Source organism: Dipodomys spectabilis, unplaced genomic scaffold (genome assembly GCF_019054845.1).
Source record: "Dipodomys spectabilis isolate Male_0828 unplaced genomic scaffold, ASM1905484v1 ptg000002l, whole genome shotgun sequence".
NCBI classification, from domain to species: Eukaryota; Metazoa; Chordata; class Mammalia; order Rodentia; family Heteromyidae; genus Dipodomys; species Dipodomys spectabilis.
The window spans coordinates 9,247,237-9,264,627 of record NW_024870679.1 but is presented as its reverse complement, the minus strand read 5'-3'; the positions used below and the strand labels follow the sequence as shown (position 1 = coordinate 9,264,627).

Below are 17,391 nucleotides of genomic sequence, written 5' to 3'. Positions count from 1 at the left end.
ATAGCTGGGGAATCCAAGTGGAAAATCCCAGTACCTGAAGCATCAATAGTGTTACAGTAAGCTTTGGTGTTGGTGACTTTACTGCATTTTGCACGTCTTCCCATGTGTGTTCTTCTAAAATATTTTATAGTACCTTTCCCAAGGAACATAATCTGAAGGAATAAAATTTATTTTACTGCTTTTTTTTCCTTTTTGATCTTACAGGGAAACAAAATATTCCACGGAGATGCTAGTGGGTTGTCTATTTTACACAAAGATGACATGTTCAAGTCATCTATATTTTAGAAAAACAAAACAGATTATGCCATTTTTAAAAATCAAAACATGTTAATTTGAAGCATACTCTGGAATCCATGCTTGGTAAAGAACAGGAGATTCTCAGATCACAGCTTCCTATGTGGCAAGGATTGTAAGTGTATGTCACCAGCACCCAGAATCTTTGATGGTGATGATGATGATGATGATGATAATGATGACTATGATGATGATGATGATGATGATGATGTGTGTGTGTGTGTGTGTGTGTGTGTGTGTGTGTGTGTGTGTGTGTGTGTCTGTGTCTGTGTCTGTGTGTATGTGCACGCACACCCACATGCGCTGGTACTAAGGTTTAAACTCAGGGAGTGAGTACTGTTCCTTAACTTTTCACTCAAGCCTGGTGCTCTACCATTTGAGCCACAGAACCACTTCTGATTTTGTTTTAGTGGTAAATTGGTGATAAACAGATTTCTCTGCTTGAGCTAACCTGGAACCAAGATCCTCAGATCTCAGTCACTCCTGAGCAGCTAAGATTACAAGTATGAACCACTGGTAACTGGCCGAAGCATTCTGTATCTCTCTGTCTCTGTCTCTTCTGTCTCTCTGTCTGTCTGTCTGTCTGTCTGTCTGTCTGTCTGTCTGTCTGTGTGTCTGTCTCTCTCTCTCTCTGTGTCTCTCTCTCCCTCTTTCTCTTGCTCACTCACTCCCTCACTCACTCTATTTCTGGCTCACTCTCTCTCCTTCTCCTGGTCCGGGGGCTTAAACTCAGCACTTAGGCACTGTCCCTAAACCTGTTTATGTCAAGACTAGTACTATACCACTTGAGCAACAGTGCCACTTCTAGCTTTTACTAAGTAGTTAATTGAAGTTAAGAGTCTCACAGACTTTCCTGGCCAAGATGACTTTGAACCACAATCCTCAGATTACAGCCTCCTGAGTAGCTAGGATTACAAGTGTGAGCCATTGGTACACAGGTAAGCACTCATTCTTAATGAAGACATTCCTCTTCAAAAATAATCTGAATACTTTAATTTACAGGAAATTTCATGCTATATACTTTATGGCATCAATTATTTTGCTATTATCATTAAGCATTAATTGAAAGCTATTGAAATAATTCCTTACCATAAAACAAACACAAGACAAAACTAATGCATGACCTTTTCCTTCCTGTAAATGATGCTAGAAAAACTTTGAAGCTACAGAACTATCATTGTATCAAAACTGCTGAAGAAAAGACAGAACCAAATCATCAATCACATTTGACAAAATCATGAGGACTGCAGATGCAAAATAGTAGCCAGCATTTTTGTGTGTAAAACATATATTGCAAAACCAACACGATTTTATTGTAAGGAAGGATGCTGAATTCATCAGGGCAAACAAAAGATTTTGATTTAGGCTTTGAAGACAAAAATCATTAGGTTAGCAAAGGTAGTCAAGGTAAGGCAAACTATGGCCAAAAAAACAAGTCTGTGGTTTCACCCTAATTTTTTTTATTTTTTCATCCCCCACTAATCTAGTTAATATCCACGTCATTTCTTCATATATTATAGCTTCTTAAAGTATTTTGTTGAGAATTTCACAGCGTGATCATTTTGGAAACTCCAAAAGATGATAAATACATTGAAATTAGGCATTGACCATATAGCTTCCCATAGGGATAGCATGACAATTTATTGACTTTGAATGCTTTGTAGAGCTCAATGTCCAGTCTTTTAGTGTTTAATCAGACACAATAAGAATGTGTCTAGCAAAAATTTTAGGCTAATGAGGGTATAACCTGGGGTCTCTTCATAACTAATCTTTTGAAAATCTATGACTTCAGATTCAAATAAGAGATTGTCATTTATATAATTGTTGTTGAGTATTTAATAAGAATATGATAAACTTCTCAAAATGCAATAATTACTTCTGAAAATACTTTTTGTGTCCCCTTCTATCTTGATGACGAAAGTTTAAATCCCTTAGCATAGCACACAAGCTCTTTAGCATTTGAACCTCCAATTCTCTCTAGAATGAACTTGCTTAATTGTAATGCGAAGAATACCTAGACATATTTGACTATCTTGCAACTTCCAAAATGCCTTGTGCAACAGGCTCTTCCACAAAAAGTGTCTTCTCTATTCAGCTTCTTTCCCCAACTTCTATATTTGGTCTCATAGCTTCAATTCTTTTCTTTTCTGATTCAGAGTGTAGTAGGTAGGCTTTTCTCCATGTATCTATTACATCCTGAACTTTACTGCCATGACATTTATCACAGCGAATTGTAATCATGTATCTATACCTTGGTTATTTTCACTAGTTACTAACCACTTGCAGACCGGAAACTTCTTGGCTCTTCCATCTTATTCCACACCACTATGTCTTGTATTCGATGTTGTCATTAAGAGATAGAAGAGATAGAAGAAATAAAAGAATAGATAATTTTGTTATTACATTTCAAAACAAACTTTTCCTAGGAGAGTTAGTTTTACATTTGGCACACATAGATATTAATACATGGATTGTTCCCTCTTTTACCCCAAGATATATATAACCAGTGAGTCGCAGGTTCAGAACACAACCTCTCTAACTATAAATACCAACAGTCAAATGATACTTTCCAATATGTGGTCAAGGAAAATAGGTTTGGCAAATTTGTCAATTCTTGTAATTCGAAGAACATTTTCTAAAGAAAAAAATCATAATACCTTCTTACATTAGGTCTTTGATCCATTTGGAGTTGATTCTGGTACAAAATCATATAGAAGGATTTAACTACAATTTTCTGTAAGTATATAGACAATTCTGCCAGCACCATTGTTGAAGAGGCTGTCTTTCTTCCATTGTGTGTTTTTGGCTCCCTTATCAAATATTAGGAGGCTATAGATCTGTGAGACCATTTCTGAGTCATTGATTCTATTCTATTGGTTCTCAGGCCTCTTCACATACTAGTGAAGTAAGTCAGATAAAAAGAAACATGGGCTGCATGGTTTGCCTCATTTGTAAGAAACTAGAATATGTCTACAATTTAATACAATAGAGAGTAAAAAAACAAATAATTATACCTAGATATGATTAATTAAACAAGGCTGTAATCATCACATAGTGAGAATAAAGGAGCATATTCTTAGGAGAGGATCACAGTGGCTCAATGTGAATATGATCATATAAGATGATGCTATTGAAATGAACCCCAAGAAATGGAAACAAGGTTTTATTTTTAAACTTCACTGTTGTAGTTATTTCTTTTTTGTCTCTTGTCTACCTTTGGCTTATTCCCTGTTGTCACTGTTTTATATTTCTGTACCCTTTGTCTTGTATATGAATTTATCTGATTTGGGGAAGGGAAGGGGAACCACAGAAATGGTGAGACAAAGTGTTAACAATTCAACAAATACTCACTAGACACTATCTGGAAATGAACTTTATAACTTGAAGGAGGGGGTGTTGGGGAGGAAAGTGGGAGAAAATGAGGGAGGGGTAACACTATTCAAAAATAATTGTGCTCATTACCTGACTATGAAACTGTAATTCCTCTGTGCATCTTCTTTACAATAAAATTTAAATTAAAAAAGACAGAAATTGAGCTGAGGGTGGGACTTAAAGAGATTGCAGGCAGACACAGGAGAATGAAAAACTTAACAGCAAACCACTTGAAACTCATCTGGAATGACCTGTAGAAATATTGAGAAGAGTACTGTACACTTGAAATTTTTCTACATGAAGTAGAGTTGTAGGGACATTCTTTCTCTCTCTCTCTGTTCCTTCCTTCCTTCCTTCCTTCCTTCCTTCCTTCCTTCCTTCCTTCCTTCCTTCCTTCCTTCCTCCCTTCCTTCCTTCCTTCCTTTCTTCCTCTGCTCCTTCTTTCCTTTCTTTCTTGCTTCACTTCCTTGTTGTGAGAACTGAACTTAGGGCCTCTTGCTAGTCAGTCAGGTGAACTACCACTTGAGCCATGCTACCACTCACTTTTGTATTGGCATTCTCACTTTATGCCTAGGTTGAACAAGGCTATAGTGATACCAGTTATATTTCCCTGTGTCATAGGGGATGAGAGGAGCCTGCTATTGTGCCCAGACATTTTACTTCCCTTACAACTGAGACTATAGGTATAAACTCCCACACCCAGACATTGTTTCAGGTGAATTCCTGTGAATGTGTGTGTGTGTGTGTGTGTGTGCGCACGCGCGCGCCTTGAACTGGGCCTTGAACTGAGGCTTTTTTCCTGAGCTTTATTGGCTCAAGGCTAGGGTTCTACCACTTGAGCCAAAGCTCTACTTCTGACTCTTTTTGGGTGGGGGTAATTAAATGAAGATAAAAGTCTCACGGATTTTCCTGACCCATCTGAGTTAAAACTTCAATCCTTAGAACTCACCCCACTGAGTAGTTAGGATTATAGGCCTAGGCCATTGGCACTGGCCCTTGTGAGTTTTTAATGCCTGGGCTAGCCTCTAACTATCATCGTCCAATCCCTACCTTCCCAGTAACCTGAGTTATGGGTATGAACCACTACACCTGACACAGCAATTTACTTAAAAAATATTGTGCATTTTTTAGGTAAGATGAAATTATTTGTAGCAAACATCTCACTGAAAGAAATGCTTGATTAACTATATAAATCAACCATTTATATAAACTGAGAGTTTAATTTTAAAATATATTGATAATCTATAACTCTAATCTCTGGGGTTATTTTCCCTTTATCAGAATTTTTCAATCTGAAGTGGAATGTATGCCTTGCCTGAATAGAGAAATTAGAAGAATTTATGGATGATACAAGGAGTTGAAGTATCAAAATAGATTTGAGGAAAATCAACAAACAGCTATTTACTCTGCCAGACATGTCCATGGTTCTGAAGGTTAGCAGAGTGGTAAAATAATCAGATAGGCTGAAGACTCACAGTAGTAAGTGGCATGTCTTATGGTCTAGAGGAACTCAAGAGAGAAAGATCTTTTAGAAAACAGAGAGCCTCTGAAATGAGCAATAAAAAAATGCTGGGCACATTTTAACTCAAAGGAAAAATGGATCAGTCCTTAATTTTAGTAAACTACAGTCTGGATGAAACTCAACTCAATTTCTATTTAGATAAAAACATCTATTTAAAACATCTATTTACCTATTAAGCAGAAGAATAGGTGATCTTAGTTGAATGGCTGATATTGTAAAAACCTATAGTTTGTACATAGTATGCCTCACATTCAATCAGCAATTATTAGGCCTGCTAAGAGACTAAATAGGCAATAGTAGCAGATGTACAGGATTCAGGTAGTAGAAGAGGCATATATGGTCTATAAAATAATTTGTATAATCATGTTCAATAAAATAGAATGAAAACACAGAAGAAATGATTTAGAAGGAAAAGCATCTCACCTATTAAATTGAATCTAAACAGATCAAATGGACATTCTCAAAATTATGTCAAAAGTTAGATCACCTTACTGGGGGATTAACCACTATGTGGAAACAGGAGAAATCATGCTAGCAAATTTTAAATTAGTTCATTAGGAAACACATTCCTTGGGAGAGAAAAACAAAAGCAAAAAATAAATGAATAGGAGAAAACGATGAGATCACAAGGAACAGGTGGGATGGTATAAACTATACACATATTTGTAGTTCCTGACATATATAGTATTTAAGTCTCGGAGCATGAGAAAGGAAACAAATACAGGCAGTGTAATCATTGGTGTAATAGCAAATACTATATAGACATGAAATGTAATATAGCCAATAGAAAACTCAAAGAATATAAAGCACTTCATAGCAAAACCATTAACAACCAAAAATAAGAACTTTCAAACTAGTCAGAAGAGACAAACTATAAAGATTGTATTATTACCTGACTTATATCACTGTAACCCCTCTATACATCATCTGTACAATAAATACACACACACACACACATGAAAAGGAATATCAACACTAAAGACAGAAACACATGACATTAAAATAGCATCTCTAAAATGCTGTAATACTATCCAATTCAAATTACAACTGTAGTTTCTGAGACAAGTCAGAATGTTTAAAAATAAATGGATAAAATATTATATTCTCTAACCACAAAAGGCTCATGTGAATGAATTGCCAGCAGTCTTAGAAAAGCTTTATTAATTCATATTACTACAGATTCACATTATTATTTCACTTGTTCAATATTCAATTCACAAGGAAGATAAACAATATAACCGCATTACCCAGCAAAGTAGAAGTAAGTATTAAAGCGAAAATCTGGCAAAGGAAAAATTGGATAAAAATCATAATCAGTTTGAAGAAGTTTACTATAGTTCAACCTGTTGTTAGCAGAAGGAAATGGCAAAAATAATTTTGTAAAATCTGAAAGCACCATTTGTAAACTGTCCTGACATCTTTTGAATCCACATCAACAATAATGAAAGTTCCATTATTTTCAAGCCCTTGTGTAACTTTTACCAAAATTATGTCGTGACTCATAAAAGATGTCTCATAGTTCAAACTTTATTCTCTGGCATTAGAAAAATGAAGTTGAAGTCAATAATTGAGTTTCCTAAATCTTAGAAATTAAGTACTATACTGTTAAATAACCCATAGACTTAAAGAATATAAGAATTGAGATTAGAAAATACTTTCATCTTAATGCTTATGGAGTTATATGCCAAACTTACTTAAGCACATTAGCACATATTTTCAAGAATAATATGTATGTCTCAGAAAATCACCCTCATCAACTGTTGGTGGAAATATAAGTTAGTGCAATGACTATGGAAATCCATATGGAGATTCTTGAAAACAGCTAAAAATAGACCTATATTACAATAACACAAGGTCATCACTGGACATATATCCAATACAGTGTAAATCACCATCTAAGGTTTTTTTAATGTAGGGAGGAGAGACAGAGAAATGGCTTAACACAAGTACATATTTATTTGGGGGAGAAAACTAGTGGAGAGGAGTTACCAGCTAATGTTATAGACTCACCTCATGCTTTTCAGCTGGGGTATGCGTAGTGGGCTCAAAGAAATACTAGAATTGTCTGATGAGGATATAGGGACATAAGTAGAATGAGTAAAAGGCAAGGATGAAGCCTGGTAAAGGTCTCTGTTCAAGGCCCTAACCAGAAGTAAATATTTGTTCTACACCAGCCACATGGGTCCAGATGGTCAAGGTGAAGAGGGTAAGGAAAGAGTGCTAGTAAATGAAGCCACCAGTCTGGGGAGTCAAGATGTGGATACCAGGAGTTCCGGGAAGATGGCGGAGGAGAAGCTGGAATCTGAACAAGCTCTCGCATAGAAAGCAATTTTAGAGTTCCAGTGAACAGCCCTAAGCCAGAGAACCACACCAAGTGTGCCATCACAGGACAGAGGTTTAGGCAAGAGAGGGGAAATCAAGGCAAAAAGACACATCTGAGCGCTTGCCAGCAGCCGCCGCGGCGGTGGCAGCGGTCGCGGCGGCGACTGCAGGGCACCATAACTGAGCCACAGAGTCCGGGACGAAGGAGCCAGACGCGGTGGGCCAGCGGATTCTACTCAACACCAGCAAGAACGGACAAGGAGCAGACATCTTCATCCTGCAGTTTGCGGACCAGAGACCGACCCAGGAACCAAGACTCGGCGTGAGTAGAAGCCCTACTTCCTCACTCCTTCACAGGGAGCAGAGGAGGGAAGGCAACCCCTCCCCCCCAGCACCGGTGATCTCCATCTTGGATACCGACAAAGCTTGGCGGAGCTGCGAGCTCCAGCTCAGGCCTTGGAATAAAATGATCATTTAGCAGATCACAAGAACTTAGCAGCAGCGTGACCTGCCAGACTCAGCTCCATCCAGGGAAAAGTCACCCAGCTCGGGCGCCAGCCATTGGAGTGGCTTTCCGCACTGGGTAACCAGAGCCAGAGGCTGCCCCTCCCTCTAGCAGCCTCCACAATCAAAAACAGAAACCCTGAGAATGGCTCCAGGCTGGCTCTGTGAGGTTTTCACAAAATAGCCCCAAGGAAAAGCTACTGTTTATTGAAAGGCCTCAACTCTACCCAGAACCTAGCCTCATCACTGCATTCCCCTCTTTTGTGATTCTTAAACCAGATCACCCTCCCATTAAACTAACCTGGGAAGGGGATCTCAAAATCTTGGGTAAAGCAGAACATTTTTCTGCCTGTTCGAACAATCTGACTTAAGAAACCAATCAAGCCACAGGACCTCAAGCAGACCAGAGACTCCAACAAGAGGCTGGCTACAGACACAAGGGAGATACAGGATTTTTCCCACCCCTCCCAAAAAAATCAAAGAACTTTTTTTTTTCTTTTTTTTTTTGTTTTTTTTTTGGTACCTTATATATATAAAAAATTTTTTTTCCTTTTCTAAAACTTTTATTAATCTTTAATTTTTGCCTCTTTTGAAAAAATAATTGTTTTCCAGTAACTTTTTTTTTCTTTCCTCTTATATTTTTTATTTTAGGAATATGTGAATGTGCGTTTTCCTTTCTTTTCTTGTCTTCTTTCTCTTTTTCATTCTTTCTTAATTATCTTTTTGTTTTTTTGTCTAGCTCTACTGAACTTCTGATCTTTTCTTCTCCCTTTCCCATCCGTTTCACCTTTTCCTCTCTTTTGTTCTTCCTTATGTGACTTAACTCTTGTCCTGCACATCCTCAGATAAACCCATAGTTAACTAGTAGACCCTATCCCCCATTGTGTACACACTTAATCCACAAATTTATTACTCAATTCAAAACCTCTGAGACTTAATTCCTTAATAGCAGTACTACCCCTTTATACCTATATAATATTTTAAGCATTTTTTTAAGTTTTTCACATCTCCTCTATGTCCCTCACCTTCTCTCAAAAAATTCACATTCCTCTCTAAATAGATGGTCTTTTAATCTATATAATAACATTAACTTTTACGTTTCTATTTTTTTTCTGGTCTCTTTTCATTCCCCTTTCCCCTTTTTCTTTTCCTCTCTCTCTCTACTTGCATCCTACCCAACCTATTTCCTGCATTGGGATTAGGACATAGTTAACTCTCCCTGTGCCTCCCCACACCAATCTATCCCTATTTTTTACGCACATCTCTCCCTATCCCTAATAATTTCTGGTTTTCCAAATTCTTCTCTGCGGTTCAAAGTCCATTAACATATAGTTGTTTGATGTGGAATAGATGTATCTGTTGAACTAGATTGTATCTGTAGACTATTGACTGTACAAATGCAAACTTTGGTTGATGGTTGCCTTAAGATAGTGTTCTAGCACAAAACTGGTGCTATCTTCATCTCAAATGGGCAGAGTAAGCCGGAAAAACACAAGAAAAATGGCAAATTCGGGTATCTCAATTCCCAATCTTGATAATCAGGGGTCAGAACAGATAATGAATAATCCAGAGGAGAGTTCCCAAATAGCTCTACAAACACTACTGGCAAACATGATAAATGAGAAGTTTGACAACTTACAAAGGACTCTATATGAGAGTGATAGGGAGAGAAAGGAGGCATCCCAGAAGTTTATACAGGAATATCATAAGCGTGAGGAAGCTATTCAAAAACTGATACAGGATTTGCGTGAACAACTTGAGAATACTCAAAGAGAAAGGGAGGAATGGCGTGAGCAGGCTGAGAACACTCAAAGGGAACTGCAGGAATCCCACGAAGGGCAGGAAAGAGAACTGCAGGAATCCCAGGAACGGGAGGAAGCTAAGCAAAGAGTAATACAGGAATTGAGAGACCAGGTAGAGAACACACAAAGATCACTAAAGGCATTCATGGAATCCATTAACAAAGAGCTGAAGGAAGTCAGGGAGACCACAAAGGGAATGCTGAATGGAACCCAACAGAAGGAAAGGGAGTCCAAAGAAGCCATAACCAATCAACTAAGTGATTTGAGAACAAACACTGAACACCAAATTAAGGAAGTAAAGAAATTCATACAAGACCTAAAACAGAGCTTCAACAAAGAACTTGAAGCCATCAAAGCTGACCAATTAGAAGGAAAAGAGATAAAAAACAAAGTAGAGAGTCTTGACAGCAGGTTAGACCATGCAGAAGATCGAATCTCAGGGATTGAAGACAGCCTAGATATTATAGAGAAAGAACATACAACCATCCAAGATGTGGATACTTATTAAGATGCAACATCCATGGATATTTGCATTCATATATGTGTGCATGCATACATATATATGTATAATTGAGCATTAAAAACACACTTCTAACTATGGTACTTTTTATTGAGATGAAAGGAAGGAAAGAGAAAAAGAATGAAGGGTGAATACTTTCAAAATACATTGCAACTATGTATGAAGAAGACCTAAGGAATACCAGTGGAAGATCAAGGGGGACCAGAGGAAAAAGGAAAGAGAAAGCAATACAAAGTTTTATTGTGATTAAAATTTAAGGGATGGAAAAGTAAAACAGGCTCTGTTGGTAGAGTGGGTATTATCAGAGAAAGTGACTAAAGATTAGTATGGGTGAAGATGTTTATTTGCATATATACAAACAGAAAAATGACATTTGTTAAAATTGTTTTAGAAGTGGTATGATGGGAAAGAAAAAGAGAAGAGGTAAGTTTGATTGAGAAACACTTAGGCATTTATGAAAATGTCAAAATGAAACCCTTTTTCTATGACTAATGGATGCTAAAAATTTCAAAAAAAATTGAAAAAAATGATTCAAAAACAAAAATCTCAGCCTTTATCCTTGAATGCTTAAAAAAAGGAAGGCAGTGTTCGCTTCAGCAACACATATAGTAAAATTGGAACGATACAGAGAAGATTAGTATGGCCCCTGTGCAAGGATGACATGCAAATTCGTGAAGCATCCCAAATTCTTCAGACATCTACCGAATATTTCACCCAGCAGCATCAAATACACGTTTTTCTAAGCTGCACATGGAACATTTTCAAATAGACCATATTTTAGGCCACAAAGCAAACTTGTCCAAATTCAGAAAGACAGAAGTTATACCTTGCATTCTTTCTGACCACAAGGGAATAAAATTAGAACTCAACACCAAAAACCACCAAAGTCCGGTAACACATGGAGGCTGAACAGCACATTGCTGAATTATGAGGAGTCATGGAAGAGATTAGAAAGGAAATTCAAATGTTCATGATATTCAACAAAAATGAACACACAAATTACCAGCTCCTCTGGGACACAGCAAAGGCAGTACTCAGGGGCAAGTTTATAGCTCTGATTTCCTACATCAACAAATTGGAGAGATCTGAAACCAACAATTTAATGAGACATCTGAACCTCTTTGAAAAAGAGCAGCAAGATAAACCCCAATCCAGTAGATGGAAAGAAATAACTAAAATTAAATCAGAATTGAATAAATTAGAATCCAAAAAAAAACTATAGAAAGAATCAACAAAAGTTGGTTCTTCGAAAAAATTAACAAAATTGACAGACCCTTAGCAAATCTTATCAAAAAAAGAAGAGAACACACCCAGATAAATAAACTCAGAGATGAGAATGGAAACATCACCACGGAAACAACCAAGATTCAGAACATTATAAGGGAATACTTCTCAAAATTTTATGCTAATAAGTTTGAGAACTTGGCAGGAATGGACCTTTTCCTAGCAAGTATTGACATGCCAAAACTAAACCAAGGTGAGTTAAACCATCTTAACAGGCGCATATCAAGCACTGAAATAGAAACAGCAATAAGAGACCTCCCAAAAGAAAAGTCCAGGACCAGATGGTTTTACAGTGGAATTCTACAAGGCCTTCAAAGCAGAGCTCACACGAATAATCCACCAACTCTTCAATGAAATTGAAAGAGAAAGTTCACTACCAAACACATTCGATGAAGCCATCATAACCCTCATCCCAAAACCAGGCAGGGACTCATCAAAGAAAGAGAACTATAGACCCATTTCTTTGATGAACATTGATGCAAAACTTCTCAACAAAATTTTGGCCAATCGACTTCAACAATCCATCCAAAAAATCATACACCACAAACAGGATCAAACAGGATTCATTTCAGGGATGCAAAGCTGGTTCAATACATGCAAATGAATTAATATAATTCATCACATCAAAAGGAGCAAGGATAAGAACCACATGGTTATCTCAATAGATGCAGAAAAAGCATTTCACAAGATCCAACACCCCTTTATGATGAAGGTCTTGGAAAAATTAGGAATCCATGGAACATTCCTCAATACAATAAAGGCTGTATATGACAAACCTACAGCCAGCATTATACTTAATGGTGAAAAACTAAAGCCATTTCCTCTTAACTCAAGAACAAGACAAGAATGTCCACTCTCTCCACTTCTCTTCAATCTAGTGTTAGAATGCCTAGCTACAGCAATAAGATAAGATGCAAACATAAAGGGGATCCAAATAGGGAAAGAAGAAGTAAAACTCTTCCTATTTGCGGATGACATGATCTTGCATTTAAAGAATCCCATAGACTCCACTCCCAAATTACTTAAGCTGATTCAAAACTTTGGCAAAGTAGCAGGGTATAAAATTAACCCTCAAAAATCAATGGCTTTTTTTATGCCAACAATGAGAAAAGTATGGCTGAAATTAGGAAAGCAACTCCATTCGTAATAGCCCCACAAAAAATAAAATACGTAGGAATTAACTTAACCAAAGAAGTGAAGCACCTCTATGATGAAAACTTTAAAAACTTGAAAAAGGAAATCAAAACAGAACTTAGTGGCAAAAACTCCCATGCTCCTGGATTGGAAAGATCGACATCATGAAAATGGCAATATTTCCCAAGGCTATCTACAAATTCAATACGATACCCATCAAAATTCCAAACTCATTCTTCAAGGAAATAGAAGAGGCAATCCAAAAATTCATATGGAACAATAAAAGACCCTGAATAGCAAAAACGATCCTTAACAAAAAGAATACTGCTGGAAGAATATTAATACCAAATTTCAAACTCTACTATAAAGCCATAGTAATCAAAACAGCTTGGTAACTGGCACAAGAACAGACCTCAGGACCAATGTAATAGAATTTAAAACCCAGAAATGAACCTACAGACCTATAGCCAACTAATCTTCGATAAGGGAGCTAAAAAAAATAGAATGGAAGAAAGACAGCCTCTTCAGTAAATGGTGCTGGCAAAATTGGTTAATCACTTGTAGAAAACTAAAGCTAGATCCTTATCTATCACCCTGCACCAGAATCAACTCCAAATGGATCAAAGACCTCGGAGTCAAAGCAGACACTCTGAAAACATTACAGGATGGAATAGGAGAAACCCTATGTCTCCTTGGCGCAGGCCAAAATTTTCTTAATAGAGACCCAGAAACACAACAAATCAAAGAAAGGTTGGACAAATGGGATTGCATGAAGTTGCAGAGCTTCTGCATGGCAAAGGACATAGCTAGCAAGATCAATAGACAGCCCACGGATTGGGAGAAGTTTTTCACTAGCCATACAACGGACAAGTGTCTCATATCTAAAAAATACTTGGAACTCAAAAATTAAATACCCAATAACAAATCCTCAAAGAAACAACTGTCCAATAAAAAAGTGGGCTAAAGACTTAAAGCGAAACTTTTCTGAAGGGGAAAGAAGGATGGCCAATAGACACATGAAGAAATGCTCAACCTCCCTAGCCTTAAAAGAAATGCAAATCAAAACAACATTGAGCTACCATCTCACTCCAGTTAGAATGGCAAAAATCAAGAACTCTAATAACAGCAGATGCTGGAGGGGATGTGGACAGAAGGGAACCTTACTGCATTGTTGCTGGGAGTGTAAACTTGTTCAACCACTTTGGAACGCAGTATGGAGGTTCCTCAAAAGACTCCACATAGAGCTCCCCTATGACCCAGCAATCCCACTTTTGGGCATTTAACCAAATGTTTACAAACAAGACCACACTAAAGCTACCAGCACAACTATGTTTATTGCAGCACTATTTAATATAGCTAAGATATGGAACCAACCCAGATGCCCCTCAGTGTATATACACAATGGAATTCTCTGCTTCCATCAGAAAGAATGATATTGCCCCATTTGTTAGGAAATGGAAAGACTTGGGAAAAAGTATATTAAGTGAAGTAAGCCAGGCCCAAAGAAACATAGGTCCCATGGTTTTCCTTATTTTCAATAACTAGTATATGTCTGAGTCAAGCAGAAAAGGTCAGATAAGGTGAGGTTAGGGAAATGAACCCTAAGGTATGTATTCAAATGTTTTTTTTTTTCATGAGATTGTTTCTAACACATTTATAAGATTATTTCTTTGTTGCTTTATATGTCCCTCCCCCACAGTGTAACCCCTGCTTTCACTGTATTTGATATCGGTATAATTTGTGGAGGGGACGGGGAAAAACAAATCGTTTGAACAAGGATACAGGTGGACCCATTGCAACAATGAGATGTACAAGTCGTTATGTCGAAAACGAACTTTACAACTTTGGTGGGGGGAGAGGAGAGCCGGGAGGATTGGGTGGGGGAGCAGCTGGAGGATGGGAAGGGATGGAAAGGGGAAACAAAGGAGGAGGCTACAATGCTTGATAAGAAATGTACTCATTATCTTGCCCATGTAATTGTAACTCCTCTGTACAGTATTTTCACAATAAAAAAAAATAATAATAAAAGCAAGGAAAGTAAATGTGGTAAAATTGGACTGTAGGAATAAAACCAAGAGTCAAAGACCACTGGAGAAGTGTCCAGTGGTGAATGTCTCCAGGACTAACTTAAATTTTCATAAAAAGTTACTAAATTTATGTTTTTGCATGATTAACTATAAAAGCAGGAACATCACATGCTTTCAATATTAATTCTAAAAATGAATATCAATATTCTACAATTGTTCAAATTATTATTGTTTTGTAATATAAGTAACTTCACCTGCATAAATGTTTAATGAAATTGACAAAAATCTCCCAAATCACAACTTGCCAGAACTGCTATCAGAAATGAACTGATTAGCTTCAGATCTATTCAAATGGGAAATTTTCATAAAAATATTAACTTGTAGAGAAATCCCAGATTAGATCCATTATTAGTGACTTCTTCCAAGAAGTTAAGGGAGAAACTTTACCCACCTTGCATTCATGCTTCCTCATAGTCTAAACCAGAGCAGAAAATTCCTCATTCATCACGGTAGCATAATCTCTCATGAACGTGATGATTTGATGATTTTCAGTAATTCAAGGGTGCACTTTCATTAAAAGACGTTAATACAATTCAGCAAACATAAAAAAAACCTGCAACTTTAGGGGGCTTATTCATTTGAAGAACTTCAGCTCACTTGTAGAAAATGTACAAAATTAGCCCTCATGTTAAGTCATGGTTGTTTTAGCAGGCTGATTTCTGCAAAACTGTGGTCATTACTATTGAGAAATGACATGAAGACACATCTGCACTGGTTCCTATTTCCTGGAGGCATGATATTAATTTTCCTTGCAACATATCACATAAAGAAATTCAAAAGTAAGAATTATTCATCCTGATTTTTACCACTTTGTAAAACTTCATTCAGCCTGAACAAGTTCCTTTGTCCTCTCTTATACAGGTCTCCTCCCTCAGGATTCTCTTGACTTCTGTGTGTCTGAATGTGAGTGTTTTATGGTGATTCCTTCAGAGGCTTTGCTGTCGGTAACATCCAGATTGAAAAAATCTTACTTTTTCTTTTCATTCAGCACTTTAAGCATGTTATTGTATTGTCTTCTAAATTGAATTCCAATGAAAAATTGTGTTTCCCTTATCTGTGTTCCTTATCCTATTTTTGGCCTCTTTGTTGCCTCCAATTATAGGCATGTCTGCCTTCTTGGTATCAGTCTGCAAAACATCAAAGAGCTGTTTTAGATTTTCCTACCCGATTTTCTCTCTGTGATTCATTGTAGCTACTTCTATGTCTTTGGCACCCAGTTTCACTTTCTGATCCTTCTTTTTTAAATTTACTCTTAAGCTCACCTAGTGATTATTTTGAATATATTTTTGGCACTAGGTATTCTGCATTTTATATCTATATCTCTCTTGCTTATGCTCTTTAATACTTGAATAAGTTAGAATAGCTATCTCAAAGTCCTTGGCTTCTTACTTGTTTCTCTTTTGGCAAGTTTTCATCTGTTTATATTGAGAATTCTGTCCCTAGATATGAGTCATAATATCCTGATTCTTTACGTGGCTTACAGTTTTTATTACATGTTGGACATTTTAAATATAATGTTGCTGACTATCTGGATTATATGAAGTTCCTATAGAGTATGCAAATATTTTTAGCCAAATAATTTATTTGCTTGGGAACAAATGTGTACCTCTTAAGGAGAGTTCAAAGATGTTTCAGACATCATAATGGATATTTGTTGTCTAGATGTTCTTTTTGTCTCTTATTTATAGGTTGGCTTTGTTAGACTCAAAGGTGTAATTTCATCCATCTCTGAGAGATGCATAAAACTAAGGTACTTCCAGATCCTGTGTATTCATGGCTTATTCACTTTGCTCCTTCATGCTGTCTCTCTATGCAGTCTGCCTTGTTTATTGTTTTGATATTTGAGCATTTCTGGCTTTTGAGAGACTTGAAAATAATGTGTAATTTCAGCCTAGGAGATGTCTATATATCCCAGATCTTGGAGTTTTCAGTGACTTCATTATTTTACAACTCTCCCAGAGTTGTTTCAGGAAGCTAAAGACAGATTTGTAATCAATCTTCTCATTAATCTTCATAAAAACTTGTCAGAGCAATAAAGATACAAGTCTTTCTTATTTTTTTCCTTCATGAAACCAATATTTTCTTTAAAAATTAGAAGCACATTTTCAAAATATGACAAAGAGTTGGAAATGGTAGCCAAGTATATCTTGTGCAACATGATAATACTTCAAGCCAGGTGCCAGTGGCTCCCACTTGTAATCTTAGCTACTCAAAAGGTTGAGATCTAAGGACTGTAGTTTGAGCCAGCCCAGGTATGAATGTCCTTGAGACTCTTATCACCAATAAACCAACAAAAGAGCCAAAGTGGAGTTGAGCTTCAAGTTCTGGAGTGCTAGCCTTGAGCACAGGAAGCTCAGAGAAAGTGCCCAGGTACTGAATTCAAGCCCCAGGACTGGCACAAAAAAGAGAAGAAAAATAATGCTTGAAAGCCTAATAAGGTAATTACAAATAGACTATCATTGGCAAAATTTGGAACACAGAAGAATTGGATTGTTATGACTGAACGAAAATGTTGAATAAATTGATAACTAATTTGCTTTTTTCTAAAGA

General features: G+C 36.9%; 1 non-coding gene across 1 annotated transcript; it reads left to right on the top strand.

The window, feature by feature from the left end:
* The first annotated feature begins 10,920 nt into the window (after nucleotides 1-10,920).
* On the top strand, nucleotides 10,921-11,027 carry LOC122113117. The gene has a single exon (XR_006148382.1). It is a non-coding gene; the product is annotated as a U6 spliceosomal RNA (small nuclear RNA).
* The last annotated feature ends 6,364 nt before the right edge of the window (nucleotides 11,028-17,391 follow it).